Source organism: Acomys minous (assembly GCF_964271855.1).
Source record: "Acomys minous genome assembly, chromosome: 6".
NCBI lineage: Eukaryota > Metazoa > Chordata > Mammalia > Rodentia > Muridae > Acomys > Acomys minous.
This window is the reverse complement of record NC_140487.1, coordinates 127,765,021-127,777,267: the sequence shown is the minus strand read 5'-3', so window position 1 is coordinate 127,777,267 and position 12,247 is coordinate 127,765,021. Positions and strand designations below refer to the sequence as shown.

At 57.1% G+C, this 12,247-nt stretch overlaps 1 protein-coding gene across 2 annotated transcripts in view; it reads right to left on the bottom strand.

The window, feature by feature from the left end:
* Positions 1-12,247, bottom strand: part of MEGF6 (multiple EGF like domains 6) — a 95,261-nt gene that overhangs the window by 50,770 nt on the left and 32,244 nt on the right. The gene's annotated exons all lie outside the window — the stretch shown is intronic.

Genomic DNA, 12,247 nt, shown 5'->3' with positions numbered 1-12,247 from the left:
ATGGAAACTCGGTGTTGGCCAACAGAACAGGCCTCACAGTGGGATATGAACAGACCCAAAGCCATAGTACCACCCCACCCCCACCCAATCACCCAGGGGAGCGACTCTCCTAGCACCCAGCACACCAGCTCTGTGGGCTGGACTTTTATCGGAACAGTTCACCGAAGGGGATGTGACCTTCAGGAGCAGCTACAGCTGGCGGCGTTAGCCCCAGTGCATCCTGGGCGCTCGGTGTGGACCACCTGTGCAACATCGTGTTTTCCAAAGATACCAGCCTCCCTTTGCTCTGGAGCTAAAGGGCCCCCACGTGATCCCTCTTTGCAGCTGCCAGGACCTTTCCAATGGGCTCAGCACCTTGGTCCCCCCACGACAGCTCTGGTCTCCCTTATGATCAGGTGCAGCTGTGTCAGGTTAGGAGACACTGAGCACAGAGCTGAGCTACCAGACCCGTCCTGCCTGGGCCTGAGCCCACAGCTGTCTCTCCTCCCATCAGCTGTTAAAGGGTACGGAGCATAGCTGATCACCCTGAATAGGCATCTGGCCGGCTCATATGGAGGGCTCCTAGCTGGGCTCGGTCTTACACAGGAGAAACGACACTTCAACTGCCGTCCAACCTGGCCAGCCTGGGACTGGAGGGACCTCACCAATGTGCACACCATCATGTCTTAGTGCCTCTATCCACCCGCCTGGTCAAACCGCCTCAGCTGAGTCCAGGGAGGCTGAACCTCCAGGGCCCCCAGACACTAACAGCCTAAGGCTGAGGCTCTCCCCTGTAACCTTGAGGCAGGCTCATGGCAAGGGATCTCCTGCCATGTATGTCACGGGCACATATGGATCAACCTTTATTCTGCCTGCTGTGCACTACTGCCCGGAGGGAAGCCAAACCCTTCCCAGCTACACACAGGAAGTAGACAGAACCAGGTTCGGGCACTCTCAGGCCTGAGCTGGTCTAAAGCTCGCCCAGTGGCCTCAGCATCTCACCACATCTCCTCAGGAAGGCCCCTAGAAGAACCTCCCGCAGCTAAGCTAAGGGCCTCAGAGATACTCGCAGTCGTAGGAGAACGGTGGTGGCCAAAGGACACTGGCCAGCTGCCTCTGGATTTTGGAATGCAGTCACCAGCCAAGCCCTGTGAAGCCAACAGTGGGAATTTCCTAGGAATTCCTGGGGGAGTTAGAGTCTCAGCCAGAGGCCATGGCTGCGGTGCCTAGGGTCCCCTGTCTGCTGGCCTGAGGAGGCAGCACAAACGGCAGGCTGGCGGTGTGAGGCACAACACAGCTTAGCCCTGTCCTGTCACTCAGACCGCTGTGTGGGCAGCTGGAGGGTAAGTCGTGGGGAACTTGCATGTCAGTCAGGGTGATAGACCCACAAGGCTCTCTCACAGTATTGTATGGGCCCTGGGTCCAGGTTAGGAAACCTCATAAGACCATACCCTTGGGCAAGTGGTCACCAGAGTGAGAATGCAGCTCGGAGCCTCAGCATCTCCCCCACATCCACAGGAAAAGCCCCTGAGCTTGGTCACAGTGCCTGGGACTCAGGATAGACACTGGCTGCCCTGTCACCATAGGAGCTGCTAAGGGTCCCCCCATCCTGGGTGCCCATGAGTAGCTAGCTCCCTTCAACTCCCTCCTGGATAGCCTGAACTCTGCTTATTTGCATTGGGGGATTATCCACAGCTGGATATGTAGACCTCAGAGGAGGTCTCACTCCCACTTGCCTCAGGTTCCTGTCTCCAGGCCCACGCCCATGGGGGCTATGGAAAACGGCAAGCGCTCCGGGATGGAAGCCAGAGCATTCACCCCATCCCCACCCCCCCCCCCGGCTTTGCCACAACCAGAAACTGGGTAGCTGAGCAGAGTGGGCAGGTGCGCCCTGGCTGAGCATCCTTCTATGCACGTGCCCAAGGCCAGTTGGCCCTCTGGGGAGTGATGGAGACGTTTCAGATGTGGGGATGGCCAAGGAAGGTCCCCATGCTATGTTTCAAGTTTACAGTAAAATGCTCAGTAGAGATACCTTGTCACTCATGTGTAAACTGCCTGGTCCCTGCGTGCCCTCCACGGTCTTTCTTACCCTCCGTAGACCTGTGAGCATGACCCACTCACCACCTGCTCCTGGGAGTGCTGGCCTGCAGAGGCAGCATTTCCATGCTTTGGCTAGGAGCTTCCAGGAAACCCTCTCAAATCAACACAGCTGCCAGGAGGCATGGAAAGCCTCTCTGTCTCTCTCTGTCTCTGTCTCTCTCTGTCTCTCTCTGTCTCTCTCTCTGTCTCTCTCTCTCTGTCTCTCTCTCTCTCTCTCTCTCACACACACACACACACACACACACACACACACACACACACACACACACCGTGGCCTGAGGCGAGACCCCACACGGCTGAATCCACTGCAGCCAGACCTAGAGCCTAGCACAGAGGGCTACCATGTAGCTGCCCTTGCAATCTTGGCTGGCATCACCCCGATGCTGATCTCGGGGGTGAAGGACTGTCATTTTGGGATAATATATGCAACCCTTGGTGCCTTTTAAAAAAAATCCCCTGGGCCTTGGCACCCTTGAGTCCCCTCAAGGCTCACCATGAGGATGACCCCCCTCCCTGCCCCAACCAATAGCTCACTAAGACACATCTACAGTTCACTAGGCCACCCCATGGCTTACTAGGATGCCCTCACTGTTCACGAGGATGCACTAGCAGTTCACTAGGACAGCCCAGGGAACACCTCCACATCCGTCTTTGCCATGATCTGCTGTCCCCATGTCAACGTCAGTCCTTGGAACAGCTTCCTAAGAGCTCCTAGGTTGTGAGGAGTGAGCCAGGCCCAGTCTATTAGCATGAAACAACCACAGTACAGAAACAGTTGACAGGCTGGTGTGGTGCTGGTAGTGACCAAACACTATAGGGCTGGAAGTGACAGTCTCAGAGCACCAGGAATATGGCAGATGCCACTGGAGCCCAGTTTTCATAATGTGACATTCACCTCAGCTTAAACAGAAAAGGAAACGATCCTCGTACTGGGTGTGTCCCACAGCTTCTGATGCAAAGGGAACTGTGGGGCCTGTGGCCTTCTGGAGCTCAGGCCATGAATGAGTACCAAGCAACGAAGACACCGTGGCATCTCAGTGCTCAACCTGAAAAGGCTGGCTCATCCTTACCTGCCCATCCATCACTGTAAGATGCTAACGGGTACGTCCCTGGGGTTCTCAGGTTGGCTGCCAGGACCTGATTGTCCACCCAGGGCCTCAGATGTGGCACAGACATGAAAGGATGCAGCACTGTTACCCCCGGCAGCTCCACCAAGCAGAGCCAAGGCTGTGGCAGGTGCCCGGCAGACTCAGTCCTGCCAGACCCGGACACCAGACCCCTAATACGGTGATGGGGCTTCTATAGGGGCCCACTTCGGAGGACAAAGCATGTTTCTAGGAAGTACAGAGTGCAGGCAAACAGCCAGAGCAGACCCTCGGGGGACAGACTGCATGCTCAGCCCTCTTGGCCGTCATTGATCATAGGACAGAGGCTGGGGGTGACAGGGCCATAAGGGGGCCAGCAGGAGGTGTGGTGTGAGGGGGACTGCCTTCCCACTAGAGAACCAGTTCTAGCAAACCACTAGGAAGAAAGCCGGGCATGGTGGCGCACACCTTTAATCCCAGCACTCGGGAGGCAGAGGCAGGTGGATCGCTGTGAGTTCGAGCCTGGTTTACAAGGCGAGTCCAGGACAGCCAAGGCTACACAGAGAAACCCTGTCTCGAAAAACAAAACAAAACAACAACAACAACAAAACACACCCTAGGAAGAGTACAAGCCCAGACCCTGGGTTGGTCATATCTACACATCCCCCAGGCCCCAACAGCAGCTGTATGACTGATGGACCTCTGGAGTCAGCTTGGAATCCTCCCCCAGCGATGAGTGGCCCCGACGCCCAGCCTTTCTTCCCTCCTGCCAAGGCTGGCTTCAACTTGTCATTCTAGCCCATAGGACCTTTAGCAAACAGCCCACCGAGGACAGGAGACTGCTGCCTCCCCTTCCTTACACACTCCTCGGCCCTACAGGGTAAAGGTGACTTCCACACAACGTCCTGCACAGGAGACCAAGGGAGACCAGGGGAGTTGGGTGGGGGCCGGGGCCAGAAACCGGGGAGAAGAGGAGGCTGTAGTTCCCCCACGCAGGAGAGGCAGCTGTGTGGAGACAGTCCCTGTCTGTAGTCCCTGTCTGGGAACCCTGGCTCATAAGATTTATCCTCCTTTCCATTCTACACTAAATGTGGACCCCAAAAGCCAAGTGCTGGGGCAGGCAACATGCCCCCAATCTGGACATCACCACCAGGTTACAACCCAGGGACCTTTCCCTGCACTGGTAGCACCCTACTTTACCAATGGGGACACAGCCTCCTTAGCACCCCGCCCCTAGCCACAGGCAGGGTGAGACTCGCATCCAAGCCTGGCCACAATGGCCCCTATGATTGGGGCTCCATCCGTCCCTCCTCCCACCCCAGGCGGCTGTCCTCTCCAGGGTCTGAGGAGATGACTAGTGAGCAGGACACAGAGGGTTATGGGAACACAGCAGCATATAAGTACCTGGCGCTGGGCTGACGAAGTGACCAGGGTCCTGAATAGCGCCCAGAACACACAAGGGAACATGAACAGACAACCCCGGGGACTCCTGAGGACGTCTGGGAGAACAGCTTGATGACATGCGATCTGCCTCAGCCATCCAGCCCTGCTCCCTAGATCCCCCACAGCAACTGTGCACCCCAAGCCAGGCCGCACTCACCAGTCCCTCACCAGTGGAGCTGCTCCCACTAAGGTCCAGGCAGCGGTCCTCCCCACAGCTCAGGCTTGGCCCACCAGCCCTTAAGGACTAGCAGCAAGGCCCACCGAGCTGGCATGCTGGGCTAGAGGACACAGGCCCCTTCCAAAGGTACAGAAGGGAGGGCCCACGTGCCCGCTGCTAGATCCCTAGGGACTTGAGACTGGCGTCACTAGCCCCCCCCCACACCTTGAGCAAAGGATGTGTAGTGGCCTGTAGGGGCTTCCTGCCGAGGCCTAGGCCTACCCATGGCTACTCTTGGCTGTAGATGACCTGATGGCCTCACAACTGGGCTCTTGGCATAGACATACAGCCTTTCTAGAACTCTCTGGGAAGAACAGAAACAGGGAGGGCTCAGCCAGAGGATGCCTCCCCACCCCAACACACACACACACACACACACACACACACACACACACACACACACACACACACACACACTGAGGGAGAGCTCCCCAGACCAGGCCTGCCCACACCCATTGGATAGGAGGAAGACATCCAGGACCTCCACTCGTGGGCCTGTGGGGACAGCTACACTTGATCCTGTCTGCTCGCCTGAAGCCTCAGGCTGCCTGTCAGGAGCCAAGATTTATGAGGCCCTGCCTGTCCGCGAGCCTATCAACTCCCCCTTCCTACAGCCAGGTGTCACCCAGACAGGCTGGGGCTGCTCCCTCAGTCTCAGCCAAGAGCTGATGCAAACAAGCTGGAGTGGAGTCAGCTGCCCAGAGCTCGGGAGGAACGAGGGGCAGCAGGTACAGGGGCTGCAGAAAGAACCCTGGGCCTGGGGTGGCCGTGGAAGGCACCTCCTTTGGAGGGGGTGGGCAGCCTCACTCGTCAGGCCAGACTGAGAGACAATCCTAGGGACACGGCCCCACCACCACCAGCAACACTCAGGGAGACTCTGGTGAGCAAGATGCCCTGGCTGGCCTCTTTCCCACCTCCCCAGGAATGCACCTCCCTAGGAATGTTCCACCTCTGAACCTGGATGGGCCCCCCTTTCCCTCAGGGCAGCGGGACAATTGGGAGCCTCTGTGTGAGCTTGCTGTGCAGGGCCGACATGCCCGCTCAGCACTCGAGGCTGAACAAGCTCAGGGTGTTGCTTGGGTGAGGCTGAGCACCCATGTGTGCCCCCCACCCACCCCCGCACGCACACACACACACTCCCATGCCCAGGAAGCTGCCATGCCTCTCTTCCTGTGTACCCTGCCAAACACTATGGCAGGTGTCTAGCCTCGGGGACAGGGAAACGGATCTTTTCAGGAAGACAGGGGGGTAATCTGTGCCAGCTTTGGGGATACAGAAAATGACGATGACAGTGACTGGGTGATAAGCGGGGTTGCTCAGCAGGTGACAAGAGAAGGCTGCTGACGGTGGTGGCCGTCTGTGGCACGAGAGACATCAGAAAGTGCAGTCTGGGGAGTTAGTCCAGCCAGATTGGAAGGGACGTGCGAGCTGACAGGTGCCTGGAAAACATCAGCAGGCAGAGCCGAGACAGCCTAGAGCCCAGACTGGACAAGGGGTTGGGAATCACCCTCCTGGGGTCAGCTGGGGGCTTCAAGGAACCCTGGAATCAGAGAGGTGGTCCCTGTTGCTATTGCCAGGAGGTGGCTCTGTGGTTAGGAGCACTGGCTACTCCCGCAGGGGAGGCAGGTTCAGTTCCACGGAAAGCAGCACCCTCTTCCACCCTCCATGGGCACCAAGCATACCTATGGTGCACGTACATCCATGCAGGCAAAACACTCATATAAATAAAACTTAAATGTTTCTCAAAGTATCCCTAACCGGGTAGCATAAACAAGGATTCTGTTCTCTCAGCTCTTAACAGCTAAAGAGCCTCCTAACCCCATCAGTGAGTTAAATAGGGAGTGGGCAAGGGGGGGGGCATGCTTCCTCTAGGGTCTCAGGCAGGTTCTCCCCCAAATCATTCCAGGGCACATCACTTCTCCGCCACGCCTAATCCCCAACCCTCGATGAAGACCCTTGTCCTTGCACAGGTCCCTTGGGGGAAGGCTGGCCAGTGTCTCCCTCTCAAGACTGTGAAATGGGTTGTATCTTCCAAACCTTTGTCCTAAAGCCAGGGTTTGGGCGTCAGCGAGGGGTACCAGGTACCAGTTCGCCGGCTCAGGGGCCGCTGGCCCGTACTCCCTGGCTTGTTCTTGCTTCCTCCAGCACATAGGGTTGGCAGAGCCCCGAGCTCTGCTGCACCTTTCCTGCCTACACCCTCAAAAGCGGGACGAGCCAAGAGCCACTCCTCAGAACTTTAGCCAAGGCACAGCAATGGGACATTCACCCACCCAGGGGCACTCAAAGGAGAGAGCACCCACCCAACTGGCCAGCCAGAATGTTCCCAAGCTGCTCCAGGACCTTTGCGAACAGCCGCTGTAGTGCCCTGAGGCCAAGGGCAACTGCTTGTATCCACAAGAGGATCAGAGCTGGACAAGGCTCAGCGTCCTGGACACCCACACACCCACACACGCCAGGCCCAAGGGCCCTCTTGAACCCTGGGCACGTCAGGTACTTAGAAGCTGGGGATGAGTCCCATGGGCAAAAGGCTTGACCTCCGGGGGACTATGGTGACACTCAGACCTCCGCGGTCCTTCACCACCTCATTTCAGATACAGGAACAGGAGACAAGAAGACTTCGATGGTCAACTAAAGTTAAATCTACGCAGAGCAAAGCCAGGATCCCTCACAGCCCCAGGGTGCTACCCAACCTGGCCCCAGACAGAAAGAAGCAAGACTCCTCACCATACCTATTTGCAAGGGGACCTGGGAACTATGGCAGGCTCCAGGAGCTGAGTCTCTTAGGAAAAGTTGCCCCCCACACACACCCTACCCCCCCCCCCCCCCCCCCGCCTTCCAAGGGCCGGCTGGAGCCTTCGCAGCACTGTGGTTCTCAGGCCAGACACTGAGCTGGCTTGTAGCACAGCTCGCCCTGGGGTTGCACGCAGCCAAGCCTATGCTATGCTGCCTGACTCTGGCTTGTAACACGGCTCGCACCGGGGTCGCCTGCAGCCAAGCCTATGCTATGCTGCGTGACTCCTAGAGAAGTAGCTGCTAGGTGGGGTGATGGGGGAAGGGCCGACCTCCCCGCTCCTCTGTCAAGGAGACAGTTGTCAGCAAGTGTGTACACGTGCTGCTCACAAGAAACTGGACTCAAAGTGTCCCCCGTCACCGCCCGCCATCATCCACTCCAGGTCTGAAGTTACAGTGCCCAGCCTTATATAAGGCCCATAACCTTGACCCCAGGGGAGGCCCCTGAGCTCCCTGGAGGCAGGAAGTGCCGCTCTGGTTTTATGAAGCACACACAGTTAACTGCTCCGTCCAAGACTTCACAGGACAGAACTCCCAGAGGTGCAGCACACACAGAGGTAGGGGGAAGGTCCTGCAAAGCAGCCTGCTTTTACCCCGCCACCAACCCCATGCCGTCCCTCCCCGGCCTCCTCCCGTCTGCTGCTCCAACAGTGAAGCCCAGGAAGGGCAAGCCATGGCCCCCCGAACAGCCTCTAGGTCCAGCAAGGGTCCAAGGACAGCTCTGACCAAGCCGGCCTCCATCCTGCACTGCACCGCTTGGGTGGGGCGCCGCACACTAACAACGGTTCTGGTGGGCAGGAGGCCCACTGCAGACAGGCAGATAGCTAAGTGCAGGGCTCCCAAAATGTAAATGTTCTGGGTCTGGGGGTGGGGTTGGGGAGGTAGGGGTAGGAGGAACTGGGGGGTGGGGGTGGGGGTGAGGCTACAATCACTTCCTTGTTCTGGCTCCCTGTGTTTAGTTGCTGCGTTGCTGGCCCTGAGATGCTTGCCTCCCAGCCCTAAGGCCTATAAACGCGATGCTGCATCAGCACGGTGGGGCTGGGCTGCTAGGACAAGGGAAGCGGCTGAACAGGCTACCCACCCCCCCAACTCCAAGTCACCTGAGGGTGTCCACGGCGACCATGGGGGGTCCTGTAAGTGGGGCAGGAGGCGGGCGATGAGGTTAGCGCCAGGTATCATAGCCTGAGTCTGAGAGTGGACAATAGGGCCACACACCGATGTACACGAGACGCTGGGAAGCTGCACGGAGGCCGGGGTGTGGTTTCCCCAAGCCTCCAGAAGAAGGCTGACTCTCAGATTCGGTGAGGGAACCTGCGCCATAGAATCACGAGGTTAAAAAAAAAAAAGAAAAAAGAAAAATCTTCATGTCTCCCCCTTGTGCCACTCTGAATGGTAACGGAAAAGCTAACACTGTCACTATGCGTGGGTGGGCTGCCTTTAAAATGGAAAAGCAGGCCGGGCGTGGTGGTGCACACCTTTAACTGGGAGGCAGAGGCAGGCGGATCGCTGTGAGTTTGAGGCCATCCTGGTCCACAAAGCTAGTCCAGGACAGCCAAGGCTACACAGAGAAACCCTGTCCTGAAAAACCAAAAAATTAATTAATTAATTAATTAAATTAAATAGAAAAGCAGGCCGGGCGTAGTGGCGCACACCTTTAATCCCAGCCCTTGGGAGGCAGAGGCAGGCAGATCCTGTGAGTTCGAGGCCAGCCTGGTCCACAAAGCTAGTCCAGGATAGCCAAGGCTACACAGAGAAACTCTGTCTCAAAACAAGCAAACAAACAAACAAAAAAATGGAAAAGCAAGCCAGCAAATGAAGACGCTAATGTCCACTGCTCCAGGCTGGAGCTTGCCCTCGGCCCTCAGGCCAGGGGAGGGGAGGGGACTGTGCCCAGCAGAGCCACTGCTGTAGCAAGCCTGGCTCCCACCACCTGCACACCTCCCTGGGTGGTTATCTCTGTTCAGGAGGCCTGCCAGCGAGGGACAACATTCCAGACCCCGCCCCCAGACCCTGCTCCCCGAGATCCTGCCCCCCAGACCCTAACCCCCCCCCCAGGCCCTGCCCCAGTTTAAGACAAACTAGTGTGAGTGGGAGGAGAGGCTGTGGGTGTCACTCACCCGTCCAGAGCCAGCCCTAGGATGCCCGGGCGCCATGCCAGCAAGGTAGGAGAAGCAGGGAACCATGGGAAGGGAACTGGATAGCACAGCCAAAGGGAAGAGCCTAGACTTGGAGTGCATCCGGAAGGTTTTCCGAATGAAGCGAATGAAGCGTCTCTGGGGCAGAAGCAGGAGGAGCCAGCTCAGGCAGGCATCCCCATCACAGGGCACTAGCTCCCGGGAGACCCAGTGGCCGCATCTGTGTGCTAGTGACCGCCACAGGCAGGCGCGTGCTTCCCCCGCTCTCAGAAATGGGTAACTGTGATGTCTTAAGGCATCATAAAGATCCTTTTTGAGGCCAAGCGTGGTGGTTCACGCCTTTAATCCCAGCACTCTGGAGGCAGAGGCAGGCGGATCGCTGTGAGTTTGAGGCCAGCCTGGTCTACAAAGTGAGTCCAGGACAGTCAGAGCTACACAGAGAAACCCTGTCTCAAAAAACCAACCAACCAAACAACAACAAAAAGATGCCGTTTGCATGGGGAGAGTATTTCTACCGTGTATCTGGGTTCCTCCCTGAGGCACTGTGGGAACAACAAGTGTGTGACCTTCCTGGATAGCAACCCGCTCTCCAGCATCACGTCACTGCCTGTGGTAGTGCCAGCCTGCCCAGCTTCCCGCCTTTCACCTGAGCCTGTGCAGGAGACACTCCTTTCCCAATTCCTCAGAGGATGCCCCCCCTCCCTGACCCCCCACCCCCACATTGCTCCTGCACCTGGAGGTGAGAACTCATCTCCCTGTGCAATGGAGAGGCTTTGACGGCATGTGCACAAGAGGAGCCACTTAAGAACGCGCTCACACCAGCTGGCTCTGCAGCGGGTGATCAGCCTCACACAAGCACCACCATCTGCTCAGCTACAGTGACACCGCCTGGGACCTCAGCATGGGGCGCTTCCTTCTAAACGCACACAGGCATCCTTGATGGCCAAACAGTTCGTGGAAACGCAGAAACAGGCGGGGACCGAGTCAGTCCAGTCCAGCCGCAGAGAACACAAGCAGTGGGCAAAGCCCTAAGCAACAAACAGGGAGCACAAAAGGCCCTTTACACGTGTTTGGGGGTGGGGGTGACGGTGGGGGGTAAGGGTGGGGGGCTCTCAGAGGACCCAAGTTCAAGTCCCCGCATCTACAGTGAGTAACTAACTCATGGCCATTCTTCAGGGAGAGCCAATGACTACATGTGTGTGTGAGCGTGTGTTTGCATACACACATACAGGAGTGAGAGCAAACGCATGCATCTGGAAGTCAGAGGACAACCTGGTCTTTTCTTCTGTTACGTGGGTCTGGGAAAGAACTCAGGTCATTGGGTGTGGAGACAAGTCTTTCCCAATGAGCCGTCTACATAGTCCTGTCCTCCTGCCTGCCCTCCCTCCCTCCTTCCCTCCTTACCCCCCCCTCTCTCATTTTTAAAATTGTTATTGTATGCGTATGAGTATTGGTTTGCATGTCTGTTTGCGCAACACATGTGCACCCGGTGCCTACAGACGTCAGAAGAGGCCGCCGAATACTCTGGAGTTGGGGCTGCCACGCGGATACTGAGAACTGAACCTGGCTCCTCTGGAAAAGCGGCAAGTGCTGTTAGCTGCTGAGCCCTCTCTCGAGCAAGCTGGATTCCTCGCTTGCTACACCACTTTGGGGTACATTTGTGTGGAAAGGCAACATGCCGCTGCTACCCCAAACTCACGGTCCATACCGGAACTCACAGTGGTGTCGCCCAGGGCTTTGAACAGGTAGTGACATCGGCCCTCCGCATTCCTGCCTCCCATCCCCGCCCCCCAGTCGCTAGATATCCTCAACTCTTCCTATTACATTTTGTTTCCTGTTTCCTGCGGAGGTCCGTGTGTGAGCACTCACGCCACAGTGCTCTCGTTGAAGTCAGAGCACAGCCGCCACGTACATCCCTGGGGATGGAACTCGGGTCATCATCTGCACACACACTGGCTGTTTTAACTTCTCCCCCCTTCAGAATGTCAGAACGCATCAGCACAAGCGTGTGGCCAGCCCAGGTCAGTTGACCTCAGTGAACCACACACAGCTGATGAGCTGGGCTTTTAAAGATATTTCCTAACTGGAGCTGGAGATGGAAATCTAAACACACACACACACACACACACACACACACACACACACACACATATAACACACACACCACACTACACACATTCATAACATACATCACACACTATACATATACACCACATACAAAACACACACACACACACACCCCATGGACTCCAGAGCAACTTGGAGACAAGACACAGTGACCAAGAAATAGCCACAAAGGGCCCCCTCTCTTGCCTGTGGTGGCTGTAGAACAGCTAGCCAACAACTGTGGTTGAGACAGGGAGGTTCCTCCACAGATGGCCTCTCTTTCTGGGCCCCAGTGTCCCCCGGGCCCACACCTGTCCGCAGTCCCTGGAAGGTAGGGGAAATCCCCAGGGGCCAGGCATAGAGGTGGCCCTGGGTGCTGCCTCCTCAGAGGC